General features: G+C 49.7%; 1 protein-coding gene across 4 annotated transcripts in view; it reads left to right on the top strand.

The window, feature by feature from the left end:
* PKNOX2 (PBX/knotted 1 homeobox 2) overlaps positions 1 to 23,693 on the top strand; it is a 259,719-nt gene that overhangs the window by 59,968 nt on the left and 176,058 nt on the right. For all 4 annotated transcript variants that reach the window (XM_032359678.1, XM_032359674.1, XM_032359677.1 and 1 more), the window contains one exon: positions 9,366 to 9,435. The gene's annotated coding sequence lies outside the window, so the exon portion shown is untranslated. The remainder of the gene's footprint in view (positions 1 to 9,365; positions 9,436 to 23,693) is intronic.

Below are 23,693 nucleotides of genomic sequence, written 5' to 3' on the forward strand. Positions count from 1 at the left end.
TCAGAGAGACACGTTCAAATGGTTCTGTGGCAGAAGACACGGACTGTGAGAGCTTTGAAACGGGAGCAGTGGCTGTGGCTCTGGGACGGCCTAGAGAGTGAACCCTGGAAGTACCTGCATGTATGGGGCAGATTTTCCCCTTGACATTGATAAAAAGGCCCGTGTGACTAAGTAATTTTAAATTCGCTTCTGGGGTGCCTGGGTGGCTCAGGTCATGATCTCAGGGTCCTGGGATCGAGTCCTGCATCGGGCTCTCTGCTCAGCAGGGAGCCTGCTTCCTCCTCTCTCTCTCAGCCTGCCTCTCTGCCTACTTATGATCTCTCTGTCAAATAAATAAATAAATTAAATATTTTAAAAATAAAATAAAATAAATTCGCTTCTGACCAGTCTCCTTGCTTCATGACATGATAGTATCATCATCAGTCTCCAGGAAGGGAAACCAAGATGGAGCAAGATTAAGGAACTTGCCAAGGCCAAGAAGCTAGTGAGAAAGGCGGGTTTAGAGTCTTTTTCTTTCTTGTGTCAATTATTTTTCCTTATTAAGTTTCTTTTCACGAATTTACAAAAGTGGTGGTGCTCACAGCAACCAGAAGCCAGGCAGAGATGTGCTACAAATGGTGTCCCTTCTTCCCTCCGTTCCCGGTGCCCCCGCAGCACCCGTGTGAACACGCCGGCCACCCCTTCCAGGCTGCCTCCACGCTCACACAAACAGAGCAAAGGGATCATCTCACTCACTCTGGAGTCTTCTCTGTTCTTACAAAAATGGAACCACTCCACACACATCCTCTGCTACTTACTTTTCTCATTTTGAACATTATGGCCATCTTGCATGGCAAAAGATGTTAGCTCTAACGCATTCTTTCAATGGCTTCCTTTATGTATAGTATACTTGTCCCACAACTTATGCAACAAACCCGCTGTTGGTAGACATCTAGGATGTTTTTCACTTTTTCCCACGATAGATGCTGCCACATTATCCTTGGGCCCTGCTACTTTTCCCATAGAATACATTCCCAAAGTGTAGCTGCTTGGCCAGAGTCTATGTGTATCTTTAATGGTAATAAACACTGTATACTATTTTTCCAAAAGGTAGTAGCAACCCAATGTCCTGCTTTTAAGCACTGCACTTTCTAGGCCTGACTGACTGTCCCCATCCTGCTTTTCCTCAGAGCCTAGTCCCTCAGGTTCATTCCAGCCTCCTCCCACCTGACCCAGGACTCTCCAGGAAGGCAGGAGAGCCACCTCTTCCTGCTCTGACCTGTGGCGGTAGGTGACCCTGGGTAATGCTCTGTCCTCTCCCTTGGCCAGGGAGGACTAGAGGTAAAGAAACCAGGATTATTGTTCTAACTCTGTTGCAAACCAGCTGTTTGACTCGGGGCAAGTCACTTTACTCTTCTGTGCGTTGGTTTCTTCATTCATAAATTGAAGGAGGTTGGGCTGGAGGCCCTGTAAAGCCCTCCGCCTCTCCAGATGACCTCTGTAGTTTGAGACACCCACAGAGCTGGCTCCCAGTTGGAGCACTGGGGTCTGTCTGCTCTCTGGGGTGGCAGGGAGTGGGTGGGTGCTGAAGACAGGACAGAAGAGCCTTTCTGCTGCTAACTTCCCTCAGACGGCCACCCTGTGGCCCTAACTGCTGGTTCTTGGTGGGTAGGCTGGGGATTCTGGAGTCAGACTGAGACAGACTTGGGTTCGAACCCAGCACGTCTATAATCCAGCGGCATCAACTTGGGCCGCTTGCCTTGCCTCCCTGCACCTTGACTTCTGAATCTGTTAAACGAAGAAGATGAAATGGCCACAATATTCTAGAACAGCGCTGTCTAATACAACTTTCTGTGATGATGGAGATGTCCTCTCTCTGAACCTTCCAGTACAATAGCCACTAGATACATGTTGAGCACTTGAAATGTGGCTGGTGAGGCTAATGCCTGCATTTTAAATTTTCTGTAATTTTAATTAATGAGGATTTGAATTAAAAAAGCTACGCATGGCCAGCAGCTACCTTGCTAGACTGTGCGGCTACAGAGGCCGAACATGAGGCAGAGGGATTCAATGTGTAGGAAGCACTTAGCTAGTGCAGGGTCTGGCACATAGTAAGCACTCAATAAATGTTTGCTATTATTAGGTATTATGCATCTTGCTTTCCGGCCCGCCACACCTCGTGGCTTTCAATGACACCCCATACTGGCTGTCCCAGAGTCACCTGGGGGAAGGAGGGAGAGGGGGAAGGTGTTGCTGCGGTGGTGCCTGTCAGTAATGAGCCTTGCACTAAATGTTTCTGGTCTGCTCCTTTCCCTGGAGGGTCATGTGAGCCAGAGTGGTATGTGGCCTGCTTTGCAAGTGATTAACATGGTGTAAGCAATCTGCATAGAGAGAAAAAAAACCTCCGTTGGTATTCCATTATTCTATTAGAGTTTCAGAGCCGGGATTAAGTGGACATGATTTCTTCCTATGGGCCATTAATTTTGTTTTATTGCTGGTCTGATGGCCATTACCCTTTTTTGCCAATGCATTCCCCCATTAGGTTTGTACAATTAACAAAATATGTGCTGTTAGGGCTTTGATAGGAACAGTGGGATGGAAATAAAGGGAGGGGGTATAGCCGCCCCTGAGTTGGGGTGGGGCGAGGCTGGGCCCGGGGGTGGGGCCTCAGGAATAAAACGGGGTGGGGCTTCTTCAGCACCTGCCCTGTAGCCACTGGCATTCCAGGGAAACTGCCCTAAGACCTTTGCTGGCTCTCCCCAGGCTGGGCGTGGAGCTGCCCAGGTGAGAGGGAAGGACACGAGGCAGGCCTGCCTGGGGCTACTGGTATTTTCCTGAATCCCATCCTCCACCCTCCAGCTGGCACAGCACAGCCGAGAACATAATGAGCCACCCACCCTCGTGCTGTCACCTTGAACCCGAAACTCTTCAGTAGGCAGAGTAAGTCAGCCTCTGGGTGTGTGCCCTGTGATGGGAGAGACTTCCAGGGTGACACTCGCCTTCTCTCGGAGTACACAGGAGGGCCCTTGCGTGATTAAAAGGGGTGACTGATCCTCGGCTTCATCTGGTGATTGCCACGTGGACAGACAGGATTGGCATTGTGAGGTCGTCCAGTCTTTGGGGAAAACTTAGAAATATGGATTGTTAAAATGTGAAATCTCCCACTTTTTAGATGTTGGCAGAATTTATAAAAATGCCATGGGGTGTCTGGGTGGCTCAGTCGGTGAAGTGTCTGCTTTCAGCTCAGGTCGAGGTCCCAGGATCCTGTGATCGAGCCCTGCGTAGGGCTGCTTGCTCAGCGGGGAGCCTACTTCTTTCTCTCTCTCTCTGCCTGCCACTCTGCCTGCTAGTGTTCTCTCTCTTTGTCAAATAAATAAATAAAATCTTAAAAAAAAAAAAAAAGAATTTATAAAAATACCGGACAGGCAAGAGTCAACACAGGGTGGCCAGTTGGCAACCTCTGTCAGAGAGCGAAGACTCATTGAAGGTTTTTAAGGAGGAGTGGCCATGTTCAAATTTGAGTTCCAGAAAGATCCTCTGCTGAGAAGGTGGAAGGAGGGCAAAAATGGGGTAAAGCTAGAGGCCAGGAGACTGATTAGGGCCCAGGAAGAGAGAGAAAGCCTGAGGCAAAACACTGACAAGGCCAAGCAAAGAAGAACAGTGATGATCCCGACAGAGAATCAGCAGGTCCTGGTGGGTCTTGGCGTAGTCCCACCTCAGAGGCTGGCCACACAGGAGGTTGCCCTGTGAGCGGGTCCTCCATTCCCTGAGGGTTTGCCTCTGCAGAGGGCCCTGCCGCCCTGGGAGCCCATGCCTCACTTCCATCTGATGTAGACAGATCACGAGGGCCTCCGGTTCCTTCTGGAGTTCTCTAGTTCCTTAGGAAAGTCTAGGATGAGCCCACCAAAATAGCAGGGTTTTATACGCATACCTGTACTTCCAGGCACAGCCCCAAGATTAGAGGCTCGGGCCCGGGCAGGGCCTGGGGACCGTGACTCAGGGACCTTTTCCAGTTCCTCTGTAACTGGCCGGCCAGGACTGTGTGGCGCCTGTGGGGGCTGAAAACAGGTATGGAATTGAGCCTCCGTTTTTCCCAGGCTTTGGGAATGGCCAGGTGGGATGCATCTCAGAGTAAAGAATTTAATGCCGGGCCATTTTATCAGTATTCAATTACCCAGGTACTGTGTACTTTAGAGACTGGTGGCCAGGGCTCACCGCACTCTGACTGCCAACCTCATTCAACAAATGTAAGCAGCCGCAAGCTGTGGTCAGGTGATGAGGGGAGCACAAGGGGAACAGAAAGGAGACTTGACAATGTGGTGGGACACCCAGGACACACCGTCTGGATGGGCGTGGGGTCCTTCCGGGGTTTCCTCCTGGAACGGTCTGTTCATGTTTTGTCTTTCTCGGAAGTTTTGCTCATATGCCCATGGAGGGGTTTTCAGAGAAGAAGAGCATTCAGAGAGACTCTTGGTGTCCAAGAATGGCTTTTCATAATTGGTCGTCATCCCAAATGTCTGGCTAGGGCAAGGGCAGAAATGCTTTCATGGGCAGTGGGATGAATGCAGAAGTCCTCAACCTTCTTGCTTTGCCTCTTTCTCCCTTTCCATTCAGCTGCTGCCAGCCATTAAATCTTAACGCTTAAAAAAAAAGTAGCCCTCATTTATTATTACTATTAATATGTTCCAAGCATTGTACAAAATGCTCTAGATGCATCGGCTCTTTTAAATATGCTACTATTACCCCCCTTCTAAAGATGAGAAAATTGAGGTTTGTATAGATGAAGGTTTGGTAAGGGATGGCCCCAGGTTTGAACCCAGCACTCCCTCTGGCTCCCACATCTTGACTCTTAACCAGGGTGAGATACTGAGCTCCTTAGAATGAGACTTAGCGCCCTCCCTGGCAGGTTAGTCTGGGCAGCCTCTGAGGTGTGTAGATGTCAGACAGAAGTTTGGTTTAAGGATTATCTGGTAGTCTAACCCTATCATTTTGCCTATGGGGAAACTGAGGCATGGAGGGATTTGAAGTTCCTTGTCCAAGATTGCACATCAATGATGGAGTAAGGAGGGGCATGAACCCGTGTCTTGACACCTCTCTGTTAGGGGCGCTCTCTTGGTTAAACTCCTCCTCACAAGCCCCAGGCTTCTCTCTTTCCACCCTCCCGACTTACCTAGGGGTGCCTCCTGGTGCCGTTCAGCTTTCCCGGAGCACGTGCTACCTCCTATGGGAAGCTTTGTCCTGCCCCTCTCTCTACATTGTTCCCAGACAAACGAGCTTTCAACAACTCCTCCCTCATTCATCATTTCACCAGTTTCCTCATATTAATAAACGTGAGTGGTCCATTTTATTTATAGTTCCTTTTTGTTTTCAGACCTGAGTTTCAGTTCTGGTTCCATGATGGCGTGGCTGGCTGCTTGTGTGCAGGTTTTTGGCATGACGGCTTGCCTGCCAGGCCCCCCAGCTGCTGGCTTTGGAAGGCCCTAACATACATGGCACACAGGTGGTTCCCCAGCCTGCGTCCATGGGTCAGCGCCAAGTTACGCAGACTTCTCCACGGGTGCGTGGTCATGAGTGAAAAAAAAGGCCAGTGTGGAGAGGTTGCATGTTCACATATGTGTGTGTGTGTGTGTGTGTGTGTGAAAGAGAGAGAGAGGGAGAGGGAGAGAGAGAAGAGCAGGCAGACAAAGAGATAGAGACAGGAAGAGAGGGCGGAGAGGGAATGCTTCCCACACTGCTCTATTTATTCCGTTCAAAGAATGGGCCTTGTTACTCTTCTTCCTTTGGGGGGTTGAATTACTGCATGAAATGATGGTGAACGAAGACAGGAGTAAGGTTTTCTCAGTACATGATTTTGTAAACTCTATCAGTCTCCTGATGTTTTTTTAACATTTCAAAGATGGGCGAAGCCACGTCTGGGAAATCACACTGTGGGGCAGCTTCTCACCCAGTACCGTCTCCCTGCAGTGCTGGGGAGCTCACTACCTTCCTAGGAAGCCTACCCGTTTTTGCATGGTTCCCATTGCTACACTTCTCCCTTACATTGAAATGAAGGTTGACTTCCTCTAACATTTAGCAATTAGACCTGATCCTACTGTCTAGAGTCACACAGCCCCTCTTTCATACAGTTGCTTCAAATATTTGGAGGGCCACCATGTGGGAGAAGGACAGGCAATCTTAAAGAGGGACAAACAAAAGCAGGAGTCTTATTTCTTCTCTCATGTCTTCTACTGCACAGCCTCCTAGTAATGAAAATAACACCCAACAAAATAGCATTAAAGAGCTAGCGTTCAGGGAGTGGTGATTTTGTGTGAGCCACGGTTCTCAGTGCTTTGCAGCTTACAGAATCATTCAATCCTCACTCAAACCTTAGAGCTGGAACCCTTATTAGCCCGATTTTGCAGAGGGAAAACTGAGACAGAGAGACGTTAAGCAACCTCTCCTTGGTCGTGCCACTAGTAAGTAGTGGAGTCGGGACAGAAAACTGGGCAGTCTGATTCCAGAGCTTGGACTTTTAGCTACTGGTCGGTCATCTTTGTTCACCTCTCCTCTTCTCTGTCAAAGTTATTAAGATATAATGCCTGAACTGCGTCTTAAACCTATATGGATTGATAAGTCTGAAGTGAGGGGACTGTTCATCCCTCAGTTGGACACTGTGTGGCTATTAATACAACCTAAGATCACAGGTAACGTGTTTGCAGCAACACACTCTGGGCTCATCCCAAACTTATATTAAATTCTAATCACCTGAACCATTTCTTTCTTTCTTCCTTTTTTTTCTTTTTCTTTTTTTTTTTTTTAAACCAGGTTACCCTATTCTGTGTTTTTGCAATTGATTTTTGAATATAAGAGTGGGATTTGGTGTATATATTCTTGTCAAACCTTTTTCTACAATTCTGTAAAAAATAAAAATGGATTTTCATGTGGACATGGGATATAGTAATTTGGTGGTTTAGAGTGATGATAGGATTGTGGGCTGTATTTCTTTATTTTCAGAATTATTTCTGTTATGGCTGTCATGATCTTATTGTGGAGAAACTGGTAGAGGAAAAAACATGGACTTTTTCATTTTGGCCCATTCTTGCAGCTTGTTGAAAGCTTTATAACACTCTTGAATCCATCTCTCCAGGAGCGGCTGTCCTTCCCAGTTTCGCAGCATATGCAAAAGGCAAGTCTGCCGTATCTTCTTCTAAGTTGCTGGCGGCTCAAGAGTCAATCCCAGAGAGCAGGGATAAAGTGCTACTGCGTGCAATTCAGTCTAGAGACTTCTTACATTGAGTTCACGTATGCTCAGTAGCAGTGTGTCTGTTGTTTACAAGACTCTAAGTTGGAGCCCATGGCCGACCATTGCCAACCCATGTCTGGTTCTGAGCTGCTGGTTGTGGATTCTGTTGGGAAGGAACAGGGTCTACCAATGAACATTTCAACAGACAATACTGAAAAGCCAATACATCCTGGGCCCTCTGCTAGGTTCTGGGGCTTCACCGATGCATGAGATGTGGTCCTGTCTTTAAGGAATTGCAGTCCAGGGTTCTGCACTTACCTCAGAGGAACTTCCTTGAACCATTAACCTCAGTCATGCAGATGTTAGTAGACAGCCCCAGAGGAAGGGCCTCAGCCTGGTGGACGTCCTCATGAACAAAAGGGACATTTTCTTTCCATGAGCACATCACACTATACCCCATGCCTGAATTATCTATCTGAAACTCTTCTTCCAAGAAGCCTCTCTGTCTTAATTAAGAGGAAGATCTTTTTTAAAAAAGATTTTATTTATTTATTGGAGAAAGAGAGTGAGAGTAAGCATGAGCAGGAGAGGGCCAGAAGGAGAAGCAGACTCTCCACTGAGCAGGGAACCCAATGTGGGGCTTGATCCTGGGACTTTAGGATCATGACCTGAGCTGAAGGCTGTTGCTTAACCAACTGAGCCACCTAGGCACCCTAAAAAGAAGATTCCAAAGGGTTGGGGCAGGTGAGGGGGCTCCTCTTCTCCGTGTCATTTCCTTGTTGAAAAACTAAATGGCTCTACCAGCTTCTGGCCCAAGCCTGACCTCTCAGAGTCCTGATGTTCTGGCCCCAACTGGCTTACTCAGTGTTGGTTCCTCCTTGGTCCCTCTCAGGCAGACCAGCATCTGCATTGCCTCAGGTCACTCCATGCTGCCCCCTCCCCCTCATCCTTGCTTGGATTGCTCCCTTTCTTGGAATACCCTCTTGCTCCCATCTACCAGCCAAACCTTGCCTGTCTGGTCTCCAAAGCCCCACTCGTGTTCTCCCTCCTCCTGAATACTTCCTTGAGTGCCTCAGCTCTCGCCAACTTCCTTTCTCTGTGGAGAGAGTATTATAGTCCCTACCACACAGTTCAGCACTGCTGTGCATATGGTCTCATCTCTGATGCTGTTCTATGTAGGTCATCTTATTCCCCAGTGACAGTGTGGCAGCACTTCTATACCAGGACCCACCCTTGGGTGTTATTCCTGCTGCACCCAGCCAGTGTAGACCATGGAGCAGACACATGATAAGCTTGTGCTGGGTTTTTCTTTTTCTTTTTTAAGATTTTATTTATTTGAGAGAGAGAGAGATCAAGAGAGAGCACAAGCAGGGTAAAGGGCAGAGGGAGAAGCAGACTCCCTGCTGAGCAGGGAACCCGATGTGGACTCGATCCCAGGACTTCGGGATCATGACCTGAGCCAAAGGCAGACAGAGACTTAGTTGAGCCACCCAGGTGCCCGTGCTGGGTTTTCCTTGTTGTTGTTATTACTTTCTTCCAGAAAGAGAATTAAAAGCAGTCACATTCTTTATCTTTCCAGTCTTACCCTCATTATGCTTCTCCAGGCGACTTCTTTCCCTTTTATCCCAGTTTGGACACCTCACCTTTCCTTGAACATTCTCTCCTCCATCTGGACCTTCCTTAATCCTGCGGTAAACAACAGTCTTGGCTTTGTGGTTTGCCAGTGTTGTGCAGCCTTCCCCGTATAGGTTGCAAGCTTTCATGGGGGCTGCACAGCTCTGTCCCCCTGCATGGGGTCCTCCATCAGACCGGAGGCATCAGTAAATGATTATTGCTTTGGTCAGCTCAGGGCTCTCAGCAGCCATGAGCCTGTTTTTCTCCGGGATTCCTATAGGGAAGGGGATGAAACTCACAGGAAATTGAGGCACCAAGCAGGTAAGGAGGGAGCGATCCTCTCTCTCCGTCCTGGTTAGCTGTCCTAACCAATAGTCGTCCTACACCCTGAGTCCCTTCATCAGGAAACGTTCCCACTCGGCACTGTGGGAATAGAGTCCTGGCTTTGCTCCCGCAGCAGACCCACTCTGAGGCTTCCCTCTGCCCCACCTCAGCTCTCACTTCCAGCAGAATCATACACATCTATAAAAACCTTTTCTTTCATTGGCAGGTGAAGTCCGGAGGAGGATTCTGAGGCTTCCTGTCCTCCATGCCGCTCACCAGAAAAGGAACTGTGAACTGTAAGTAACTGTGCTCGGTGTTTCCATGCTGACTCAATGAGGTTACGGGTTAAGGACCAGCCCTGAACCTGATCTTTAACAGCCATGCATTGTGCAAGAGCGATACCCAACAATGAGCCGGTCAGAACGTAAAATACGGTGGACTTCTAATTAGACTAGGTCTGAATGTGACAAAGAAGCCCTGTAATATGACATCCTACTTAATTAGACTTTAGTGATTGTGCATTAAGGTGGACTTGATGTGTCATGTGTTTCATGAGTGTCGGAGAGGGAAGCTCTTGGGTTTGCAAGGCCAACCCAGCCACTGTCATCTGTGGGCTGAGCCGGGGAGGCAGTGAGCAGAGGAAGTGGGCTGGTTCAGAGCCCACATTTGTTGTTACACCTTGGTTTATTTCCAGGGGGTTGTGGGGGAGGGGAAGGGAGACCCTGCTGGTGGCGTCCTTTACATCGGCACAGTTATGGCCCCACCGTCGGCGTTATGTGTCATTTTGGCCCCCACTCGGTGAAAGCCCACCCACCTGGAGGAACCCAGCCCAAGTCTGGTCTCCTCAACGAACCCTTCCTTGGTAACTCCAGCTAGAAGTGCTCTCTCTCCCTCTCCCCGAGTTTTGCCGCCCTCACATGCCAAGTGCCCCTCTGGCCCGCACCTTCCCACATGCCCCCCATTGAGGCTGTGAGCTCCTGGAGGACAGTCTGGGATTCCCATGTCTTTCTGTCCCCACGGCACCCTCCACCTGGTCTCTGCTCTGCAAATGTCCGCCGGAAGGTTGGGTTGCCCTGGGCTACGGAGCTTCCCACCCTGCTTCTGGGGCTCCCGGAGGCTGGGCTGCCGCCACGCCTCTGAGAGGACGTTGGCTTCCAACCAGTCCGGGGAATTATAAATGATTAACCGTTATCAGTGCACATCTTCACCTCTGTGTAAAAATAGATTGACTGTAATGAGTATTTGAATAAATCATAAGAATGGCCGCCATGCGATCGTCTAACATCCTGCCAATGGCTGCCCGGTGAGTGAGCAGGGCGCCGGCCCTCCCGCCTAATGGCCTGCGATTCAGTGCTGGTCGCCTCTGTGATTGACGGGCTGCGGCTCCCAGGGCACCTCCTCCGCAGCCCAGGATCTGGAGGGGTTGGAGCCCTGGGGGCCCTGGGGAGGGGGCAGGTGGGGAAGGGTGCCTCCCTCCGTCCTGGTCCTGTTCCCGGAAAGCCTACCTAGGAGATGCGGCTGGGAGGCTGGGGGAGCCACAGTGGAAAGGCCTTTGTGAGAATCATGTCTCCTCGCTTGGGAGGTTAAAGGGACCTCATAAGTCAAGTCAAGTAGGAGAGAAGCAAGCTGAGCGTGAACCTTAATGAGAGTGGAGAGTGTGAGGGAATAGGTCTGCACATTCCCTCCCTGCCTCCGAGGGCACCCGTGCCTGGCTCTGGGCCACACACACCCAGGGCGAGCTCCCTCACAGGGACGCGCTCTTGGACCTGCACTGAGGAGCAAGGACAAGCAGGCTTCTCTGGGCGCTGGGATTCTGAGGTGGCAAGAGTCAAATGCTCTTTCAAGGGAGTGTTTGCCAAGGCTGCCTCAGGCTTGAGCGTCCTGTGTTTTGGAGAGGGAGGAAGAGGAGAGGGGGCAGGCTCAGGGGGCCTGGGACCAGATGAGGAAGGCATAGCCTGAAGTCTCGGAGTGAACACCAGGGAAGGCTGGACTTGAGAAGGAAACCGAAAACATTCAATTTAATCCCAGAGGTGTTCCAGTCACTTCCGCTGTGTAACAAGCCACCCCAAAACTCAGCATCTTCACAACGTTTATTATGCGCATGTTCTGTGAGTCAGGAATTCAAACAGGGCACTTTAGGGACGCCCTGTCCCTGTTCCCCTGGGACTGAGACCTCAGGTGAGGCAAGTGAAAACCTGGGTGCTGGAATCATCTGAAGGCTCATTCACTTATAACTTGGGGGGCTGGTACGAGCTGTTGGCTGAGATCTTAGCTGAGGCTGCCAGGCAGGCCCATGTGACCACTCCCTATGGCTCAGGTTTCTTTGAAAAATGGTGGCTGGACACCAAGGGGGAGCACCCCACCCAAAAGCAAACAAGAGCCAGGTGGGAGCCATATAGCCAAGGTCAAGTAGCATGTTTTCCACCATGTTCTTTTGACTGGGGCAGTTACAAAGGCCTACCTCCCAAGCTGGGGGAGGTTTGTGTCAAAGATCAGGAATTAAGAGGCAACTGGGGCTGTGTTGGGGACTGGGGAAGTCTGGGCAGCCCTTCCTATCTGACCCCACGTCCTCTCCTCTCCTTCCTGCCCTTCGGCCACATGCTAGAACCTGCAACATTAAGGGACCAGGCCCCCTTTCCTTTGTCATTTTCCTGACCCGGATGCACCTGAATTTGGAAGAGAATCTGAGTGCCTGAATGCCTTGTGACTTAAGAGGATAGAAACAAAACTCAAGCAACGAAAGAGTGGAGACAGAACCAATTCGTGTTCCTAAGGGGCTGAGATCGGGGAATGGCTAACGCTGGAAAGGGAGGGACCAGGGAGGAGAAGAGTAAATGGGCTTGGTTGATAAAAAGGTGTGGGGGGTTGGAAACTTGGGCCCGGAAATGAATGTTTAATTTGGACACATGAAGCAACAGATGAAAACATAAAGCTCATTTGTATTTTCAAGGCTCCAACTTGGTGGGGGAGGGGGGTAGTTAGGGTTTGAAATCCAAGAGCAAGAGTTTGGGTTCCGACTTAGCACCTTCGTGATCCGGGCCCATCTGCTCGGTCTGCAGATCGCTCACGTCCGGAATACACATGGGACCGTATGCCTTTCCCAGGACCGCTGTGGGGACCGCCAGGAAGGTAGCCTGTGAGAGCACTGTAGCCATTCTTGGCACACAATAGCTCCTCCAAATGGTTCAGTCATTCCTCCACCCAAGAAATAAATAAGAAGCAGAGTTGGAAAAGATTGTTTCTCTCCTTTACTCCTGACAAGGGATGGTCAAGAATCTTTCCTTTAACTGTACCCTCCATAAAAGTTCACTCATAAACTATTGATATTTTAATAATACACATTAGCATCTTGCCCTTTGACAAATGAATATTGAATGAGCAATAAAGAGGCAAAAGAGTAACCAGGTGCAGGGCTGGCAGAGGGGGAGCTGGGATCTTGTCTTGTTGTCCCAGAGAATGCCCCTTTCCAGGCACCATGTGACTCACCTCTCTCTCCCCAGTGACCGCTAGGAAACAGCTTTTAAAAAGCGCTCAGACTCCAGCCCAGCCCAGTCTGAGCAGGATTTCTCCTACTGTTTCTTACCCTTGACCAGAAGGGACTTGGGAGAAGAGAGGAAAAGTCACAGAAGAGCTATGAAAGGCATGGATGTTTTGCCCCATGTGCAAAACACCTTAGATCTCCCCTCTCCCTCTGCTAAGGGTGCAGACTTCTTCCTGATAACATGTCCTCCCGCTGCATGAAATGAAGGCCTGTGCCCACCAGAAACCAGTCAAATGAGCTTAAGATGTGTAGCTGGGGTGCAGGAGTGGGAGAGCAACTGGCCCCAGGGGGGGGTCCCAAGCAGACCAGGTCTGGCCACTCGCTGCTGACGAAATCCACAGGCAGAGACAGGAGCGGTGGGGAAACAAGAAAGGGATTTATTTCAGTGAGGCCCGCAGCGGGCTCACGTCACAAAGACTGTCTCCAAAGTGCTGAAAATACATCCAGGTTTATATAAGGAAAATGTAGGACAAAGGTCGGTGGGTACATGCAGGTGGGCAGCGAGGGTCAGGTCGATCATTGTTGTGGGGGCAGTCACGTGGGGTCTTGCTGGTGTCAGGACAGTTGTGACTGCTTGACGGGGTAGTCTCGGTGCCCGTCGTGGGGTGCTTTGCCCACTGGATCGTTTGTCTGAGTGAAGAGATAAGCTGGAAAGAAGAACTTAATTAGAAGGTACGGGCTGAGCTTGACACGGAGGTAGTCCTCTTTCAGAAATAACTCAGACTCGTTTCACCTGCCTCTCATCCTGTCTCCTCCAGGTCTTGATGGACACCTGTGGTTGGGGTCGGGAGGTGTGTTGAGGTTTATAAGACAGAATTTCCTGCCTCTTGCAGTTCCTGCTCCCAGCCCTGCTGCCACAGCCTCCAGTTTCTCGTGGTCTCCATCTGGGCGGGGAGTCCTTGAGTGTGCAGAGAACAGTGACAGGGGCTCTTCGTTGGTCCGGCTTAATTGGTGTGATTTAATGGCGTTTCTGGCGGATTCAGATTTATACGGCTTTCTGAGCTGCAAATCTGCTTTCTAAATGTAGAATTTTTGTGGAGTGGTAAAAAATAATGGCTGTTCTGTGATTCCTGCCTCCCGAGCTAGGAGATTGCAATTTACATTATGCAAATAGACATTATGCAATCAAGGCACTTTAGCAGGAATCTGGCGGCAGCCCGGCCGCTGATGAGATGCCGAGGTCTGCAGCCCCAACTGGAGGGGCTCTGCAAGAGCGGAGATGAAGTGGGGAGCGGGTGGGGCCGGCGGGGAGGACGCAGAGTCTGTTCCTCTGGCCCAAGGAGGCAAAGTGGAGCCTGCCCAGAGATGAATGCATCCGGGGAGCTGCCAAAGCGACTCTCTCAATTAATGGCTTTGTTTAATCATACCCCCTGTCCAGAGGAGTATTGTCTTACGGATAATTTCGTTTGCCTAACGAGATTTTGCTAATTAAATCTCCTTTCAGTTGGTGTGACTATGCCTGCAGGAGAGGGGGCTATTTGAAGTCGGCTCCATAAACCTTTCTGGAGAGGAGCTGAGAAGGAGGGAAAGAAGGGAGGGGGAGTAGAGAAAGGAGGGGAGGGAGAACCTGGCCCGCTGTGAGCGGGACTGGAGAAGGTTTGAGGGTTTGAGAACGACAAGGTGGTGGCCACCACCCACCTTGCCTTTCTGTCCTGTTTACTAGAAATGCAGGCTTGTAAATCTTCGTCTGGCCCAAGGGATTTAGGCCACCATTTTTACTTCCTCTGTGGCTCCTGTGACCTCCACCATTATCCCTTCTCAAGTTCTTCCCGGATCCCCAGGACATTGTAAAGGATTTCCAAGCATGGCTCCCGGTAGTTGTGGCTGGGGGTGGTGGTGGGTGACGGCCATGGGGGAGCCCTCCCCCACTTTTGCTCTTAGCCAGCCAGTCTGGCTCTTCAGAGAGGAAAGATTGCTCCCAGATTGGCCATTTCTCCAGGGATAATTGCCTGAATCAAAGAGGAAAATACCTCGTCAAATTCATTTATCATCAGAGTTAGCCAAGGAGAGCCTCCTATATACGGAGGAGCCTAACACTGTGCCCGACTGGCGGGAACCTAATTCACGCCATTGCATCTGACCGGCCCCGCCTGTGCTCCATCACCATGGTGGGGCTTTCCTGTCTACAATCTCCTTGGCCTGACTGATCACAGGCTTCCACGCTCAGCTCTTGTCTACTTTTCCAGTTTCATCTCCTACCCCCTCTTTGCTGTTTCCTCCTCCCTTTTACTTATAGACACTAAGACACAAGGGTACTTTCCTACTCCTGATACCCCCAATATGCCTAGTTGCTCGATTGCCTCCAGATACTCTGTATAACTTCACACCCTAGAGACTTTGCAAGTGCTATGTGCTCTGTCTGGAATCTTCCTGACCTGGTAACCCTGTTTCTCTTGTAATACCCAGCTCATGTATCTCCTCTATGACTACCTCCTGCCAGAGGTTCCCTGCCTTTTGTGAAACACTGCTGTGTCCTCCTTGTCATCCCAGGAACTCAAACACAGTTATTTGTCTGTCTATCCAAGTTAAGGACGGAAACTTATTCTTCTCCTAATCCTAGTACCTAGAACCAGGCCTGGCCATCATAGGCACCCTGTAAGGTTGGTCGAATGAAAAAAAGAATGAATGAAGGGCACCTGGGTGGCTCAGTGGGTTAAAGCCTCTGCATTTGGCTCAGATCATGATCTCAGGGTCCTGGGATCGAGCCTCTCTGCTCTCTGCTCATCGGACTCTCTGCTCAGCAGGGAGCCTGCTTCCCCCTCTTTCTGTCTTTGCTTGCCTACTTGTGATCTCTCTCTGTCAAATAAATAAATAAAATCTTTAAAAAAAAAAAAAAAAGAATGAATGAAGCTAGGAGAAGAGGGTGGTGTGATGGAGAGGCATTCTCTGGGAAGTCCTTAAAGCCCCAGGCTGGGTGATGGTAGTGGGAAGTCAGGAGACTGATTTCTGTTGAGTCTCTGCAGAGTTAGTTCCCTGTCCATTTCCTTTACTTCCTGGCTGGGAAGGCATTACCTCTGTGGGCTAGGTCATGCACTTCATGTGTCAGCATCTCCCATCACCCATTCTGACATAAGTTCTGTGAGGTGGGTATTGTTTTTGTAGAGGGACCTGAGACTCATTTGTCCTCATCAGAAAGCAAAGCAGGGTTTAGCTGTAATTGGGCCCACTGGCAGGGCCCCAACAGGATCTACCTCTAGCTAGGCAAAAGCTCCTGTGCTTCCCAGTGTCCCTCCCCATCCCATCCATCCATCCACCCACCATCCATCCATCCACCATCCTTTCATCCATCCACCATCCACCCAACCATCCATCACCCATCCATCCATCCATCCATCCATCCATCATCCATCCACCTGTCCATTCATCCATGCATCCATGCATCCATCCACCATCCATCCGTCCATCCATCCATCTATCCATGCGTCCATCCATGCATCCATCCACGATCCATGTATCCATCCATCCATCCATCCATGCATCCATCTACCACCCATCTATCCACCCACACCCATCCATCCATCCATCCATCCATGCACCCATCTGCCCATCCATCCATCCATCCATCCACCTACCTATCCATCCATCCAGCATCCATCCATCCATCCATTCACTCATCTATCCATCACCCAGCCAGCCAGCCTAGAAGTGTATCATGCTTTTGCTGCATGACACCAGGGCTCATACAGTGCTGGAATGCTTATACATGCTATAGGATGGGGCAAAACTCAGCCCCATAGTGTGCCTCCAGCTGCTGGGTCTGAACTGTTGCCCAGCTAGTGGTGGAGATGTCAGGTGTGGAGGAGTCTGCATTCCATGCTAGAGAGCATAGGGAAGCCCAGAAGATATGGCTCCTTTATATTCATGTATGTCATCACATGGGTGTGTTATGTGTGTGAACGCAGGCAGCAGTGTGTGTGTGTATGAGTGAGGCAGTGTTTGTAAAGAGTGACTTTGTGTTTTTCTTGGTTCCTGGGTTTTAGTGCTCTGCTTTTGCCTTGCTGTTTCCCTGTCAGTCCGGGTATATCTGTCAGTATGCTGTCTCTGCACTAGGCTTTTACTCATCTTAATATCCCCACCATGCTGTCCATGCTCTGAGTCTGAAGTGTTTCTTGGTACATAATAGGTGTTCTACCAGTGCTCCATGATTCACTGAATGGCTGAATAACTGAATGATTGAACGAGTGAACAAGCATGCACTTTGGTGTCACATAGACCTGAGTTTGGACCCTAGTTCTGTTATTTACATAGCTGAGAACTTGGGATTAATTTTCTCATCCAGAAAGCCAGAATACTGAAACTACCTATTCTATCTTTCTCGAAGGGCTGTTGATAGAGGATTATAAGAGATATGTGAAAGTGGTTTATAAACTATGAAGCACTATACAAGTATAAGAGGTTATTATTATAATGGTTATTACACTTGAAGTGATCATTGTGTTTGAAAATTAGGGATTCTGTTTTCAGGAATATAAAATCATTCTGGCCTGATTTGAACTCTGAGACTTACAGAACAATCATTATAGGAACTGATATAGATTGCCCAACTATGAGAACTATCAGGGGTGGGGGCGGGGGCTGGTGAAAATGGCCCATCTTCCCTTGTGCCACCGTCCCCCAAGTGGACCCACGTGGGAAGTCTCTCCTGAGTCTGCAATTGCCTAGACTTCTGTGCCTCGTTATCTTTGCAAAGGTTGTTCCCTCTGCCAGGAATCCTTCTCCCCTTTTCTCCACTTTCTTTTGACCCTCTCCTGCCAAGCTGCCACACTGTCCCTGGGCTCCCAGGTTACCAAGTACGCCTCCCTGAGGGCATTTATGGCAGCGCACCTGCGCCTGTGCGCATCTGCCATGCCACCCTGCTCTCAGCCCCCCCCCCCCCCACCCCAGGCCACAGCACTCTCCTTCAGGGCCAAGGAGCCTCACTCTTCTCTGCAGGCTCGGAGCTAAGGGGGTGAACAGATGGGTGGTGCAAAATGAAGGGAACGATTGGAGATTGGTAGATGTACAGGGTTTGAGCTTTCGAAGTCCCCTAATCTGTAGGGGAAGGCGAGGAAGAAGCTTCAGAGAAATGAGCACTGCCTTGCAAATAAACCACAATTTCTGAGAGGTATTTTCCATCCACCCTCATGCCCAAAAGATCAAATAGGCTGATCTTCCATGGGGTTTCTGGGCCTGGGGACCTCAGTCCTCTACAGGTGGGTGACTGGTCATAAGCCAGCTGGGCAGTGAGGCCTTTGGTTGGCGCTGAGTCCTTAGGACAGGGAGGCACCTGCCTGTTGCTGACCCCTACAGGTGAGTGGTTACCCACATGGAGAGGCAGGTGCTGCCTACCGCCCCACTCAGCCCTTCCAGATTCTTTCTCTTGGTGGAGTCAGCCCCAGCTGGTGGAAAATCTGTTGGAAGCCCTCCTAGGAACTGGCTCCTTTGCCTCTCCCTGTGTTTGGAGGCATCTTGTCTCCACCCTGCTCTGGGCTTCTCCCCCACACCCTCCCACTCCCAGCCGAGCTCCTGGAGCCCCAGGCAGCCGAAGCAAAGTGCCAGGGGGCTGGGAGGTTTTTCATTACCGAATGCACTGAACCTATTTGTGAGTGTTTTGCAAAGTGTTTAATCCAAGGTGTTCCCTCAATTAAATTAGTGCAAACATCTGTGTCCCACATCCACGTCCATTTGCATTCTGTGCCATTTATTACAGCGGGAAATTGGAATGCACCTTAGGAATACTTAGGACCGAATTAGGCTAGGTTGGGGTGGGCATCGCCGGGGGGCTGGGGGGACTTGTCTGAGGGTGCCTGTGAGGTTGGTCCACAAGGTGGATCCTTTTCCAGCCTTGGGACGTGAGGAGGAGCCCCATTCTGGTGCAGGAGACTGCACGGAGAGAAGCTTTGGGGACGTGGGACCACCAGTCTTGTGGGGGAGGTTGAGTGAGTTTAATTAATGCCCCTGATCCCCACCTGGGCCCAAGTACCTGCAGAGGCAGGAGGAGTTCCCTGCTGTTGTTTTATAACTTTAAACCCAATTAAAAAAAAAAAAAAGTGTATCACATTCAAGTGACCCACCTGGGTCTCTCCCTGGGGGGCAGGGTGAGCTTTCCTGCTAGAAGGGGGGTTTTTTCATCATGAAACTGCTCAGCCTTGGTGACTGGCTGAGTGTGGGTGGCAGCTCTCTTCCTCACCATGTGATTCTCATGACTGTCAAGTACTTCGGGAGTCCTGCTGTCTTAAGAATGTTGGGGGCACTTAAGAAGAATAGTTTCTGCTGTGTGATAGGCACTGCCCTTGGTGTTTCTCATGCATTATCCATTGTAACCCTGCCACCAACCCTCTGAGACAAGTCCTCTCAGAAGAGAACAAATCAGGGAGCTGGGCATAATCAGAGAGGTGAAGCGACACACCATTGTTCCCCAGCTAGAAAAGGGAGCAGCGAACGAACGGCCGCCAGGGCCCAGAAGACTGTGCTTTCTGCTGCCCACAGAGCTCTCTCAGTTGAGGCAGCTGGGAGTGGCTCTGAATCAGGGACCTGGCCACCTTCCCAAATCTGGTGGCCATCATGTCCTGGCCAGGCTGTACAGAGGCCCTGGTGGTAGCCTGCCTACTCCCAGTTTCTAGCCCTTTATTATAGGATGGCCTCCCCTGTGGTCCCCAGGGGCCTATGACGAGCCTGCAGGTGACCTACCTGAGGGAAGGGACTCCTGGCTGTTATGGAATGGGGCAGGGAGGAAATATGGAAATCTTGGGAGTGAGAAAGAGGCCAATGGGATGTTCAAGGACCCTAGAGATCAGTGAGTTCCTCAGTACTGAATGGGGAAACTGAGGCTCAAAAAGAGTTAACACTCGCCTAAGGCCACTGAAGGTTTTGTGGTAGAGGCGGCAATGGATGGAACCAGGGCTCCCAGCTCCTGAGAGGGAAACTGTGTCAGGGCCTGGGCGGTCCCTGGAACTTCAGAGGGCAGGTACTGGCTTTCTGGATGCAAAACGTAAGTCAAGGCTGAAGCAAGGACCCAGAGTGAGAAGGGGATGGGAGGCTGCTGTGGATGTGTCTACTAAGGGTCCGTCTGAACTGCCCTTAACAGAGAACCTTCCAGGTCCTAGAGGGCCGCTAGCCATCTTCAGCCTGGGTCCTGGGGTGGTTTCTCACCAACTTCTAGGGTTTCACCTAGGGGCATCCAGAGGCCAGCAGAACCTGGGGAGGCAAGACCTAGGCAAGGACCTAAGGCTGCAAACGACCACCCGGTGTCTGGCTCTGTCTTCCCTTTGCTGTGTCCATTCTGTGGTCTGGGAAACATCTGGAAGAATAGCATCCAACAGATTCGAGCTCCCACTTCCTCCGCCAAACATGTTTTACTTAGCCTTAGTTTGCCTATCTGTTACAGAGTAATAAAAACCCCATCTTACAGGGTCATTGGGAAAACTAAAGGAGACATAGGCATGCGTGACCCTGCTTTGGGGCTTAGGATATTACTGCTAGATTTCCTTTCTTTTCCATGGCTCCTGTCTGCTTTCCTTCTGAGACCCTGTGCCTGCTCCTGGATATAAAGGGGTGGGGTGGGGGGCGGGGGGGCTCTGTCAGGATATTGATAGGCAGCCCCCACCCCAGCTCTTCCTCCTCCCTCTTCTCTTTTCTTCCCTCCCTCTCTCATCAAAAGACTTTAATAAATGCATCTCAGCATGTGGCCCTGCCTGGGGCTTTATGAGAATGAATTGCTTATCCCAGCCTTTACTTCCTAGAGATGACAATTTACCATCTACATACATTTATTAAGCACCGACTGTGTGTGGTAGCCAGCTCTAGGTCTGTTTAAGAGTGACTCCCAAGGCTTCTTGTCTCCCCCAGAGCCCCAAGGGTTCCTGCTTTCTGCTTCTACATGTGAGGTTCTCCTCGCCTCGAACGCTCTCCATCCCCCTCATTTACGTGGTTAGAAGTCAGTGTCTTGGTGATGAGATAGGACTGCATCCTGGCTAGGACTTATCCTTGAGCTCCTGGTGCACCCTGGGCCCCTTTTTGTGATTCTTTACCACACTGTATCCTAGTTACGTCTTTCCTAGAGGTGCCTCACTCTCCAGGGTTTAAGAGTCCAGAAGGTGGCATCCTAGACTGAGCACGGGCCCTAGGAGTCACCTGTTCTGGCTCGCCTGTAGGCCAGCTCAAGTTCTGTTCATCGCTAACGGAAGAGAATGCCTGTTATGAGACCAGCTTTCTCTCCCATTATCCTTTGGTTTTTTGGACAGACCAGTGGCATGTCCAATGGGAGGCTGGCCTGGCAGCAGGCCTCACTCTCTAGTTTCCAGGGTGTTCAGTCCGAGAGCAAGCCCCTGTTGCTTGTATTTGCATTTCTGGTAAGCATTCTCTATCTACCACCTGGCCTCAGGATGTATCTCCAGATGGAACGGAGGATCAGCGAAACAGAATGACCCCCTTAATTTACTGCCCTGTGACATTGTCATATTTCCTTTTCCTGAAGAGTTTTTCTTCTCTCTCTCTGCATGGCCAACCCTGCCCATAATCCCTAGTCCCGTGCCACCTCCTGCCCAAGTCTTAGATCCCTTGGGGGAAGGCAGTTTCTCCCTCCCAGAGCACCTGGCCTGAACCTCCTGACACTGACCAGCGTCCGCCTGCTCCTCAAGCATATTCGCATCTGTCCTTTTCCACGAACCTGAGTCAGTACAAGGTTCTGCCCTGTAGCCTTCACTCTACCTGGCATGGCACCTGGCACATTCTGAATTTATAATAAGTGTTTGCCAAATGAATGAATGAGTAGGACTCCTCCTAGTTTCTCTCAGAGGGAGGTGTCTGGGTTCTTCTCCCATCCTCTGCTTTGGCTTTTGTGTCCCAGGGTTCTAATGGACCCGGAGGCATATTTGTCACCAGTTACTGGAAAATGGTTGCTATGACCAGCAAGAGAAAAGCAGGTATTAAATTCTGCTTGGTATACTGAGCAGACTGGAATTACTACTACTACTTCTTCTTCTTCTTCCTTTTTTTTTTTTTTTAAGAAAAAGAAAGAGTGCGTGCATGTATGTACAAGCTGGGGGGGAGCAGTGGTGGTGAGGGGGAGGGCCAGAGGGAGAGAGAGAATCTTAAGCAGGCTCCATACCCAGTGTGGAGAGTGACATGCAGTTCGATCTCACAACTCTGAGATCCTGAGATCATGACCTGAGCAGAAATTAAGAATTAGGTGCTTAACTGACTAAGCCACCCTGGCACCTATGCAATTACTTCTATATGGGCAGGCCTGTCTGGTCCCAGGACACTGGTACTCTACACATAATGTCTCCAAAACAAAGTAAACAAGATAGGTCATTGGAATAGGAAAAAAAAAATTTCAACTTTATTTATTGTTTTTTTTTTTATCTCATCCTGTTTAGATTCCCATTTCTGAGTATGTTCTATAGACATATCATATATTGGTAAGGTAGCAAATCTAAGCCACACACACACATAGGTTGTATATACATATTACATTATATATATGCACACACATACATATTATATATAACATATATATAACATATAATATATATGTTAGAACATATATGTGAATATATATATATATATATATATATATAAAGGTTATATATACATATCGAAGGTGTACAAAAAATTTTTACTGATAGACTTGTAAACTCATTTGAGGACCATGTCCCTAGGCCACTGCCCCACTGTCCAGGAGGTGGGACTACTTCATATTTGCTAGTGTCTCTGGACAAATGGCCCACCCCTAGTGTGGCTTCACATCATGCCTAAAGCTTTACAACCTGAATTTCACTAGATGATGAATTCCTTAGGGAGAGTCACTTGGGGATCCTGTTCCCCTGTGACTCTCCAAGGGCCTGGCAGATTGCTGGTACATTAAAGGTCTCAGTAAATTAAGTGTGGTTTGAATTATTTTATTTGAATTGATTGAGACTATCTGAGAATCTTCCAAAATTTTAAAATTTGACTTCATTTCAATCCTCAGTCAGTTTATTTGACATATTTTCTAGAAACCCATTATGCTACAAAATAATAAGTATGTGCCCACTGTGTCCCGGGTCCTAAGCTAAGTACTGGGTGACAAATCTAAAGTCCCTAAACTCAAGTTACTTACATTGCTTTTTTTCAGAAACAACCAAACAAGAAATCATAATGTAAATCAGCACTCCCCTGCTCACTGGGGTTATTTTGAAACAAGTCCCAGGCCTCATACCATCTCCTCTGTAAATGCTCTTAACAGTACTCATGGCTCTTAAGGGGGAGACAGAAACAGAACTATCAACACACTTGTGTTACAGGTGCTGTGCTGGACCCAACAGGCAGGGCCAGGGCCCAGCAAGTAGGATGTGGCCTGTGCCCCCCGGGTGGGGGTGGGCATGGGAATAGAGCAGCCTCAGTAATGACTTTCACGTAAATGATGCTTCAGCTGCCTCCCTAAGCTTAACTTCTAGGCTCCTGTGGTGAAATTTCAGGCCCAAAGAGGGGCCTATCAGATAAGGAGAGGAAGACACACCTATAGAGGGAGACAGCCTTCACTGGAGACTGGTAGGCCCCCTATGGATCTTAAGAGTTTGCCTCCCTGGAGACAAGATGAGAGAAGCAAGGCCCAGGAAGCCGGGGCCTCTTGCCATGGTGGCAGAACTAGCGACCGGCAGCCACTGAGTCAGGGCTTGGGTTGTGTTTCCCCCCTCGACCTCCCTCGGCCCCCTCTCCATACACAGAGGACCCCGGCCGCACCAGGCCAGGCCTGTCTCTTCCACGCACCCAGGTTTCCATGTCCAGGAACCACACACCCTGAGCCCCCCAACAGCTCTGGGCTCTGGGCATCCCTCCGCCCTCCAGCAGCTCCGGGAGGGGGCCAGCAGCCTGCGGCCCGGAATCATCTTCGGTGGCATGTGACTTCTTCTTTCTTCCTGTACAAGTTGAGCACTTGCCACCCTGCTGTCTGTTTTTCCTTGCTAAGGTTCAGTTCTAATTATGTTGATTTTCTTCATCCCACCCCCTCCTGGAAGCTTATTAGGTTGAATATTTTTATTTATTATCATT

Source organism: Mustela erminea, chromosome 9, assembly GCF_009829155.1.
Source record: "Mustela erminea isolate mMusErm1 chromosome 9, mMusErm1.Pri, whole genome shotgun sequence".
Classification (NCBI taxonomy): Eukaryota; Metazoa; Chordata; class Mammalia; order Carnivora; family Mustelidae; genus Mustela; species Mustela erminea.